This window comes from Balaenoptera musculus, chromosome 1 (genome assembly GCF_009873245.2).
Source record: "Balaenoptera musculus isolate JJ_BM4_2016_0621 chromosome 1, mBalMus1.pri.v3, whole genome shotgun sequence".
NCBI lineage: Eukaryota > Metazoa > Chordata > Mammalia > Artiodactyla > Balaenopteridae > Balaenoptera > Balaenoptera musculus.
Genome location: NC_045785.1, coordinates 62,740,484 through 62,752,109, shown reverse-complemented (window position 1 = coordinate 62,752,109; position 11,626 = coordinate 62,740,484). Strand labels below are relative to the sequence as shown.

The following is an 11,626-nucleotide window of genomic DNA, read 5'->3' as shown; positions in this document are numbered from 1 at the left end:
AGCCAAAAATAAATAAATTAATTAATTAAAAAGAAAAAAGAAGCTAATGTACACAAATTGTTTGTCAAAGATGAATGGTTTTACTAATGTAATTGACAACATTGTAAATTATATATTTACAAATGTATGGTATAACACACAAATCTAATTAATGCATTTAGTATCATATACATTCATCAAATTTTTATTGTATCATAAACTTGTACCTCCAGTGTAATGTCTTCAAAATATTATATATTTTATAATTAAGCTCATAACTTTTGCTAAAAAGGAATTTCCTTTCTCAGTGAAATTCAATGTAAGCTCTGAAATGAATAATATATAAGTATTTTTATATTGACACAACAATCCTCTCCAAAACAAAGAAACAACAATTAAATTCTTCTAATTATGGCTAAAGCTGAATTTAAAGAGTTGCTTGGATTTAACCAAATAAGAATTTATGTCTTAAAATGTGTATCTTGCAAGACTTTTATGTTTTGTTTTGGGATAAAATAAAATATTATTCAATATATTTCATTTTTATAGAGCTGAGATAAATAAGAGTTTTCTGGATGTCCATGTCCAAGAGAGTAAATATATCATAAGTTTTGTGGTATAATAAATGCTAATATTGAAGAGATTTTGATGTAGATATATCTATATCATCTATATCTATCTATCTATATAAATACCTGTTAGGATATATGGGAGATATAGGAAAAAGTATATATATATATAACCCATACAAACATGTGTATTTGTGTATTCCAGAGAGACTGAATGCATTATGATCAGTTATTTTATCGTCAAATAAATGTTTCACTTCAACTCTATGATAGTTCCCGAAATACATGTGTTACTTCAGAACGTATTTTAAATATGATTTTATAAGTCACTATTGGCTTATATAATGAATGCAGATATTCATTTATATCTTCATTAATGTATTCATTCAAAAATATTATGTTCGGTTTTAAACTCTGGGTTATAATTTCAAATAGGACAACTGTTCTGTCCTCTAGGAGGTCATAATCTCATTGCGGCAAGCAAGGAAACAGGCAATTTAGATACAGTATAAGAGGTGATATAAAGAAGATAAAGTTAGAGGAGTATATCAGAGAGGCAGCTGTGGGGTTTAAAGGAGGCTTCCAAGAATGTATGATGTAAGTCAGAAAGAGAAAAACAAATACCGTATGCCAACACATATATATGGAATCTAAAAAATAATAATAATAATAATAATAATGGTTCTGAAGAACGAAGGGGCAGGACAGGAATAAAGATGCAGACTTAGAGAATGGACTTAAGGACACGGGGAGGGGGAAGGGTAAGCTGGGACGAAGTGAGAGAGTGGCATGGACATATATACACTACTAAATGTAAAATAGATAGCTAGTGGGAAGCAGCCACGTAGCACAGGGAGATCAGCTCAGTGCTTTGTGACCACCTAGAGGGGTGGGATAGGGAGGGTGGGATGGAGATGCAAGAGGGAGGAGATATGGGGATATATGTATATGTATAGCTGATTCACTTCGTTATAAAGCAGAAACTAACACATCATTGTAAAGCAATTATACTCCAATAAAGATGTTAAAAAAAAAAAAGAATGTATGACTTCTAAACTAGATAGTAAGGGATTGGCAGGAATGGGCAAAGCAGATGGTAGTTGGTATTGAAGTAGGCAAAAGTGGTGTTGACATGCAACATTAATAGTTTTGCAATGAAAAGGCAGGTCAAACACAAACAGGTATGGCATTTGCACATTTGCAATTCCCTCATTTCCAGAATATTCCTTATTAACAGCTAACCACCAAGTCTAAAGTTTTCATCTAAATAGGAATAGACTTTAGGCAAAAATTTCCATGTCTCGACTGCCATGATTTCTGCAGACTCCTGAATTGGCTTGTTGGTTTCTCTTTGAACGAGTGAAACTTTTCTTAGCTCATTTTGTGTTTCACTTGCTAATTCCAGTGAAGAAATTTTCAACTACAATAAGATACTAAAATTAAAAAAAATTCAGATTGTGATTCAAATAACACAAATTCTCAAAATCAAGATATTGCTTTGTAAGGGGGATTACATTTTGGTACCATTGCCAGCTGCAAGTTGAAAATCAGAATTTCTCTTTCTTTGGACCTATATATATATAATATATTGCTATACATAATTCTATATATTGCATACTGTTTCAGAGCACATGATTATTGAAGTCAGATACCTGTCATGTGTTGCAGTGTTGTGATGTCTCCTTTCATCTGTTTGTTCTTCCTTGTTATTTCCCTGAACTTTTGCTAGCATAGAGGGCATCCTTATTAGAATGTTCATCAAAGAGAGGTTTCAACACTGCCTATGTTAATAAAATCATCAAGCATTCCTTTATAGGCATGACAGGGAGGGTGTTCATCTATCATGAGTGTTTCATTAAGTGGCACAAGGCCAGAAGCTCTAGGAACAATGCCAGATTTTTTTTTAAAATAAGTTTTCGGTAGCATGGAGTTCCCCTCATTTCAAGATCTATGCAATATGTGGAGTTACTTGTTTCTGTATCCTCACAGCGCACCTTGCCACACAATATACAAGAACTTTGATTAGGATTTTTTGTATCTCTGCTCTGAAAGGATAAAATAACTCAGAAAAATATTCTGTATCCTGTCCCAGTCATCCAAAAATGTGCAAAGAGAAAAAGAATCCCCAAAGTTCCAGTTAAACACATTTTACAAGGTACTTTATGTGAGTTCATCTTTTTTTCTATTATAATTTCATTTTTAAGCAAATGTTCACAGGCATTTTTGTAAAATTAACCAACCAAAGCGGTTATTGCTGACCAGTTTCATCAAAATCTCTCTCGAATTATATCAGGAAACCCATTCAAATATCTATGTACCACCTAATGGTAGAGCTACCTGAGTTGCACAGTAAGAATAATACTATTTTGAAACAGATAAAGCAAATTGCCTGTCTCCCTTCTCTTAGGAATGATGTTAAACACATCTATAACACTTTAGAGAATGCTTTTGGGCTGAAATGAATCAAATGTGTCTTTCTCCAGTCACTGATGGAAAAATCGACCATAGTGGACCCTCCAGTGATGCCCACAGTAATTTCCCCATCAAGTTTACCTTAAGTAACAAGATTGCCTCTCCCTGATACTGCATGTTGCACATTGTTTTGGATGTACTCTGGAAGTAGCAGCCCTGTTGTTCTGGAGACAAATCCTCAACCTAGGGGTATCCTGATAGAAAGCTGGTATTTGAGTGGTAATCCTTCCATTGACAGAGCAGCTGCCAGCACACTCTGGGACAAAAGCTTTGTTCTTGAAACTATTAATAAATGTCACAAATATCTACTACGGGTAAGCTTGGAAAGTTGCCAGTAACAAGTGTTTCATTTGCCTGTGGAGTCAGTAATTAGCCGGGGCAGCATAAAGTTATTTTTGTCCCCACCCAACACCAATCTCTGTCTCTACCACCAATGCTAAAATTCTCTATGAAGCTTCCAAGTTAGAAATCAGACTAATGCTTTTGTCTTAGTCTTTGACATTTACACTGCCAGATTAGGAAGGAGATATCAACAAGGTGGCTGGGTAGGATGTGATCCTTGAAACCAAAGATCCCAATAAACAAAAGACTCCATATGCCATTTATCATAGGAATGAGTAAAAGACAAAGAAGGAGAGGAGCTGAGTTTCAATTTTGGCTCATGCAGTTAACTTAAATATACATAACATAGTCAGTGATTTAGGGTGCATGCATTTAATCATATATTGTAATAAATTGTAATAATTTGTCATTCTCACCATTTTGTAATTAAAGTGTTTAGCTTTCTCTTTAGACAGTTTTCAGAATTGAGATTTCTTTGTTTATTAATTCAATTAGCAACTAAGTATTGAGTCTCTACTGTTTATCTATGCATGATCCACTCCTCAGGGATGGGGCCCATGTGTCTTTAATCTCTGTGTCTGTAACTCCAACCTAAGGGACTGGCACATCACACCAGATAGATAAGTATTTGGCAAGTGAATTTGGTATGCCAGGGGCCAGCAGATACTAAATTAAAGAAAATTTCGTCCTCAAAGTATATACATTTTTGCCACAAGTCAGACAAGCAAATTGATGCTTATAGTTATAAAGTCTTGTGACTGAGGTTTACTGCAAAGTGCTCTGGGTTCCTAAAAGAAACTGGAGCATCAGGAGTTGGCATCCTGCAGGAGGTGATATTTTAACTGTACTATATTCAGTTTAATTTGGAAAATGCTTTGAAAAATAAGCAGGAATTAGGTGAAGAAAGGGAGAGGCTTTCTCCTGTAGTACAAACACCGTATGAATGACCAGAGAAAGGAACAATATAAAGCATTTGGGAAAGGTAGGCAGTTCCATTGCCTGGAGGGAGAGTTTGTGTGTGTGTGCGTGTGTGTGTGTGTGTGTTTCTATAAATGGCTTTAACTAAAGCTGGAATGAGAGACAGGTTCTATCTGGATCATGAAGGTCCAGGGTTTTTAATTGAAGACATTGGACTTACTTTCGAATGCTAGGGGAGAAATCAAAGAACTTGAACAAAGAAAAAGACACAATCTGCTTAGCATGTAGAAAGACCATTCTGCCTGCAAGGAGGAGTAGAGCTTAGATATAGCCAGACTGCAGGCAGAAAGACCAATCAGGAGATTGTTACTTTATAATTAGATAAGAAGTAAAGTGCTTTTTGCTCATCGTTCATTTTAATTGTTTAATATAATTTCATTGATGTTTGTATTAAAATATTTATTAGAAAATCAACCTGGCAAATATTTTAGAATTTCCTGGAACCCCATCCTGTGATAATGAGTTCCTTTTTAATTAGTGGGAATCAACATTCATTTTTGTTTAATAAAAAGGCAATATTATATTTTCAAACTTTAATTAGAAATAGTGATTAATATAGAATGTACAATTTGGATATTAGATATCCTGGACTAGGTAAAATTTGTAAACTTAACCAGAGCCCTGCCATACTTCTGAATTTTCTTCCAAAGCAAATGTAAAGTGTTTCTTTCAAATTTCTCTCATCAGTGTCTTTAATTAGTGATTAGTGGTTATTGCTTGTGGTTTTTGCATCTCCTCTATTAATAAGAGATCACAAACTAATGATTACTTCAAAATGTGCTAAAATGAATCATCCTTAAAAAATAAATTTTTTGTTACTGTTTTATGCATGCTGCTCTCAAAAACAAGATGTGGGGTAAGCCAGGAAAATGAATAATGTTATATTGAGCTTTTATAACCATTTTTTTCCTAGGGAGTGGGACAAATATATTCATCAAAACCACACTCCAAAAGTGTGACAGTACTAGCTATTTCATTCAAAGAACTTGGAGTTTAATATAATGTAAAATGTAAATGATTAGTCAATTCATGTCAGTCTAAAAGGGACAACAAAGTGACATTTCAATTTAAACAGAAACTGCTACAGCCAACCTTAATCAGATGTTCTAATAAATGAGCTGAAGGACATTATTGCAAATTTCTTAATCCAAAAGAAAACCAATTGCCATGGCTCTTGTCCAAATACCACACAAAACAGTATGGAAATAATCATGAACAGAGTTGAATTGAATATCAATATGTTGTTCTAAGTTACAGATTCTACTCTATTTTTGTTTTCTTTCAAATAGCATTCAATCATTCAAATATATATAAATATATATTATAGATCATATATAAATATATTTGAATATATATGATATATATCACTTAATATATGATATATATATCACTTAATACAATACAATAACTACTTGTAGAACTCTTACTAAGGGCAAGGTGTATAGTATATTTTGATGAGTGACGTATACTAAAAGAGGAATTCATCATGTATTCATTTATTCATTGACCAAATATTTATTGAACTACTATTATCTATTAGGCTCTGTTCTAGATATTGGGGATTTATTTTCAAGAAAAGAAAGACCATGTAACTGCCCTTGGGAAGGAAGAGAGATATTAATCTAATAATCTCACTATCAGAGAAAAATTGACAATTCTGCTAAGTGGTGTGAATGAGAGATATGCTGTATGTGAGGGGGTCTTCTAGTCAGAAAGGTCAGGACAATCGTCCTTGACAAAGTTCTATTTTAGCTGACATTTGAAGGATGAGTTGTACTTAAGTTAAAGGGAGAAGAGGAGAGCATCTAGGAAAAAAGAAATGGCATGTGTAAATTACTAGTAGTTGGAGAAATCATGATGATCACTATGAACCAAAATGAGGCCTGAGTGATTGAAGTGAAGAAAGCCTAGCGTGGGACGATCCCAAAGGGAAACGACTGAAGAATTCTAATCAGGAGTGGAGAATTTGGAGGAGAGGGCCTGGAAAGACAATTTCAGATTCTGATTTTTTAAATCTCTCTCTAGCTACAGTGTGGAACATAGACTGGCTAAGACTCAGAGTATTAGGTCTAGCCCAGGGGAGAAATCTGAGGCAGAGATGAGCATTGATGGTGATTACCCCTCTGAGTGTGGTTGAGATTACCTAGGAAGAGAATATGAAGTGAGAGAGGAGAATGTTTTGGATTGAACCTTGAGGAACTCTAAATTTAATGGCTAGGTAAAGGAGGGTGAGACGACAAACGAGACAGGGAAGGAGCAGCCAGAGGGTTACGAGAAAACTAGGAGAAATCATGTCATGGAAATGAAGGGAAGGAAAGTGTTTTAAGACAGTGGTTAATTGGCTCAAATACTACAAAGATATGAAATAAGTACTTTAAACATATCCATTATCTTTATCAACATGAAATCATTAGTCACACTGGTGAAAATTACTTCATGTAATCATGATGATTGAAGGCATGTTAGCATGAGTAGAGCAGTGAGTAGGAACAAAAGAAATTGCGACCTTGGGTATAGTTCACTATCTGACCTTCTGGCTATAAAGGAGAGGAGAGGTGAGCCTGTAACTGGAGAGGAATGAAAGGGAGAATAAAGCTTGGATTTGGGTTTTTGTTTGTTTAACTAATTAAATAAAGTTGACTATGTTTAAGATCTCTGGGGCAATGAGAAGAAGTTGAATGTATGAGAGAAAGGATAGAATTGTCAGAGAAGGATAAAGTACTTTTGACTATAGGAATAGATGGGATCCACAGCCAGGTGGGGAGATTTTCTTCAGACTGGCACACGCAGAACAATTCTTTACTAGTAAAATGGGATGCATGTAGGTGGATCAGGGAGACTATCTGGTGGCTTCTACTTTTTTTTTCCCACAGAGCAGAAGATAAGGCACAGGGAAGATGTATTGATTCATTCAAAGTTGGGCTTAAAATAAAGAAATAAGCTCTAGGGGGTATGAATAATATTAAGAGTGCCATGAAGTTCAAGTTAATAAAGAGAAAGGCGAGTTGTAAAGATTGATGCAAAGTAGAGGGGTCAGGAAAAGGAAGAAAGGAGGTGACTATATTGCTGAATAGTTGTAGTGAGAGTACGTGAATAAGTACTCTGAAAGGAGAAAGATAACAAGAAGCTTACAGTTTGTAAACAGAAATTTATCCTAAGAAATAAGGCAATACTTCCAGAGTTCAAGGAAGGAAAAAAATCTGCAAAAGTTAGTGCAGCATTTATGGAGTTGAAAGATTAGACATATGGTTTCTTTATTTTATGTTTTTAATTTTAATTTATTTTTTTATACAGCAGGTTCTTATTAGTTATCTATTTTATACATATTAGTATATATATGTCAATCCCAATATCCTAATTCATCCCACCACCACCCCCACTCTCGATTTCTCCCCTTGGTGTCCATACGTTTGTACTCTACATCTGTGTCTCTGTTTCTGCCTTGCAAACTGGTTCATCTGTACCATTTTTCTAGATTCCACATATATGTGTTAACATACGATATTTGTTTTTCTCTTTCTGACTTACTTCACTCTGTATGACAGTCTCTAGGTCCATCCACCTCTCTACAAATGACCCAATTTCATTCCTTTTTATGGCTGAGTAATATTCCATTGTATATATGTACCACATCTTCTTTATCCATTTGTCTGTCAGTGGGCATTTAGGTTGCTTCCATGACCTGGCTATTGTAAATAGTGCTGCAATGAACATTGGGCTGCATGTGTCTTTTTGAATTATGGTTTTCTTTGGGTATATGCCCAGGAGTGGGATTGCTGGGTCATATGGTGATTCTATTTTTAGTTTTTTAAGGAACCTCCATACTGTTCTCCATAGTGGTTGTATCAGTTTACATTCCCACCAACAGTGCAAGAGGGTTCCCTTTTCTCCACACCCTCTCCAGCACTAATTGTTTGTAGACTTTCTGATGATGCCCATTCTAACTGGTGTGAGATGATACCTCATTGTAGTTTTGATTTGCATTTCTCTAATAATTAGTGATGTTGAGCATCTTTTCATGTGTCTCTTGGCCATCTGTATGTCTTCTTTGGAGAAATGTCTATTTAGGTCTTCTGCCCATTTTCTGATTGGGTTGTTTGGGTTTTTTTTGTTTTTTTTTAAAAATATTTTTACTTTTTTTTTAAAATTTATTTATTTATTTTTGGCTGTGTTGGGTCTTCGTTTCTGTGTGAGGGCTTTCTCCAGTTGCGGCGAGCGGGGGCCACTCTTCATCGCGGTGCGCGGGCCTCTCACTATCGCGGCCTCTCTCGTTGCGGAGCACAGGCTCCAGACGCGCGGGCCCAGCAGTTGTGGCTCACGGACCCAGTTGCTCCACGGCATGTGGGATCCTCTCAGACCAGGGCTCGAACCCGTGTCCCCTGCACTGGCAGGCAGACTCTCAACCACTGTGCCACCAGGGAAGCCCTGTTTGTTTTTTTTAATACTGAGCTGCATGAGCTGTTTATATATTTTGGAGATTAATTCTTTTGGACACATGGTACTTTAATAGGTGGCAATAATGCTTGAGATAAGAGTTAAGGTGTGTTGTTGGAGGTCAGGAAAATTCCAGTGAAGGGAGGCCCAGGAATGAAGGAACAATGACAGATTTTCATATAGAATGATGATCAGTTCAATTTAGCTAAAGCAGAGGACATACGAAGGGAGCAGTAAAATAAAGTTTGGAAAGGTAGGTTGAGATGCAGATTGGAGAGGGCTTGCAAAAAAGCTAGGAAGTCAATGTAAATATTTCATTATAAAATCTTCCATTGTAGAAAGCAAAGGCAGCAGAGATTTCTAAACATATGTGAACAACAAGTAGATCAAAACTAGAATGTATCTAGCCAGATATTTTCTGGATTAAAAATGGCCATCTGCGGGTCTGCCAATGAAAATATGATCAAGTGCCACAATAAAAATATCAACACAGCTACACTTTGCTTCATTAAACACTGAGAGCATTGACAAGTGAACCAAAATATTGGCCTTTTCCAAATGGCATGTTGTGTAATTTATGAAGCAAAAATCTGAAATTTGATCTTTAATGAAAAATCATATATATGAGGCATCTTCTAGTTTTAATAATTTTTGTTACAAATCACAGAATGAGGGGCTGCTTTTGAAATTGAAAACTGATGTCTTCAATGTAAATTTAACCATGGATATTCTAAAAGTCCTGGATCAGTGATTCTATTTCTCCTTTTCACATCTAGAAGGCATTGAAAATATTTTTGTTAGGGCCTGCCCCTTCTGGCTCCCAGGCTAGAAAAGAGAGTTGATGCCGGCCGCAGTGAGGAGTTCTGGAGGCACTGGCTGCTAGCGGTTCCGAGAAGTGCCTGCCGCTGGTGGCCTTTTTGCAGACGTATTGCTGTCACTGCACACTGGCCCATTGGAAAGCACTAGAGAAGCTCAGCCATCAGTATGTCCAAGTACAAACTGATTATGTTAAGACATGGAGAGCGTGCTTGGAATAAAGAGAACCGTTTTTGTAGCTGGGTGGATCAAAAACTTAAGAGTGAAAGAATGGAAGAAGCTCAGAACTGTGGGAAGCAACTCAAAGTGCTAAACTTTGAGTTTGATCTTGTGTTCACATCCATCCTGAACCGGTCCATCCTCACAGCCTGGCTGATCCTGGAAGAGCTGGGGCAGGAGTGGGTTTCCGTGGAAAGCTCCTGGTTTCTCGATGAGCGTCACTATGGAGGCTTGATCGGTCTCAACAGGGAGCAAATGGCTTTGAATCCGGCGAGGAATAAGTGAGGCTGTGGAGAAGGAGCTACAATGTGACCCCACCGCCCATAGAGGAGTCCCATCCTTACTACCACGAAATCTACGACTGGAGGTACAAAGTGTGCGACATTCCTTTGGATCAGCTGCCACGATCCGAGAGCTTAAAGGATGTTCTGGAGAGACTCCTTCCTTATTGGAACGAAAGGATGGCTCCTGAAATATTAAGTGGTAAAACCATTCTGATGTCTGCTCATGGAAATAGCAGCCGGGCAATCCTGAAACATCTGGAAGGTATCTCAGATGAAGATATTATCAACATTACTCGTCCTACTGGAGTCCCCATTCTCCTGGAACTGGATGAGAACCTACATGCTGTTGGACCTCACCAGTTCCTGGGCAACCAAGAGGCTATCCAAGCAGCCATTAAGAAAGTAGAGGATCAAGGAAAAGTGAAATGCGATGACAAATAAAATCTTTCCCACGTGCTGGCTAGGAATAGCTGCAGAAGGAGTGACATGCAGTGTGTAATGGGTGCTGATCTCACATCCCCCCACCCCCCCGCCCCCCCGCTGATTTTTCCAGATCTAGGCTGTGGGGTGGAGTTTGCTTAAGTAACTAGGTAACTTATGTTGGCTCAGATAAAGGCTTTAGGATGCCTTGAGTACTAATGCCATAAGCCTTATGCTTTAGCCCCTGCCGGCCCCGTTTGAATTAGTCACTAAGTTAGTCACCAGTGGGGCTTAATCAATGTCTTAAGTTTCTGAGACTGGAGAGCAACAAGTGAAGTTCAAGTTCAAGGTATTCCTCATTCAATAAATCAGTATAGAGTGACCACTGACAGGCACTACTTACTCCAATAAGTAGTTCATGTTTATATTCACTGAGACTTTCTAAGATGATAATAAAGGACATTAGATAACACACTATATTTAAGTATTTATTACTAGTCTTCTCCTCTAGGGAAAGAGATGCTTTGATAGGTTAAGACCAGAGGCCCATTAAATGGGAGAGTCACCGATGGATTCCTCCAAGACAGCCAACAACAAACACCAAGGCCCTTTGCCTCATGACATTTGGTGGAATTCCTCTCTGGCTGCTAGAATTAGCAGCATATGGACAACTATAGCTGTTCATGTTCTCTTTTTGTTTTGTTTTTGTTTTTTAAACTTTAATCTTGGGGTCTTTAAAATTAATTTAAAAATAAGTTCTGTGACTGAAAATGATGCCCATCCCAAGTATTTCCATATGATTCATAAATATTAAGTATAGGATTCTGAATTAGTCTCTGCTCTTATCTTCCTATAACACAAAGAGTTGTACTTATTTCAACACATAGACATGCCTAATTCTCTAAAAATTGAAGGCCGGGTCAGCAGGAAGGTAGAATATAGTGGGTGTAATTTTATTCACTTGAACAGGGGAAATGGTATATGCACATTTGTCACATACATTTGTTCTTTATCTGCTGAGGGTAAAACATTATGGTACATAGTCTATAGTATTCAGGGTAGGCCACAGACAGAATTGACTGCTTATCAGTCTTGATATAGGATGCTTTTAGA

At 36.9% G+C, this 11,626-nt stretch overlaps 1 pseudogene; it reads left to right on the top strand.

Moving 5' to 3' along the window:
* The first annotated feature begins 9,758 nt into the window (after window positions 1–9,758).
* Window positions 9,759–10,534, top strand: LOC118885945 (annotated as a pseudogene).
* Window positions 10,535–11,626: the final 1,092 nt, after the last annotated feature.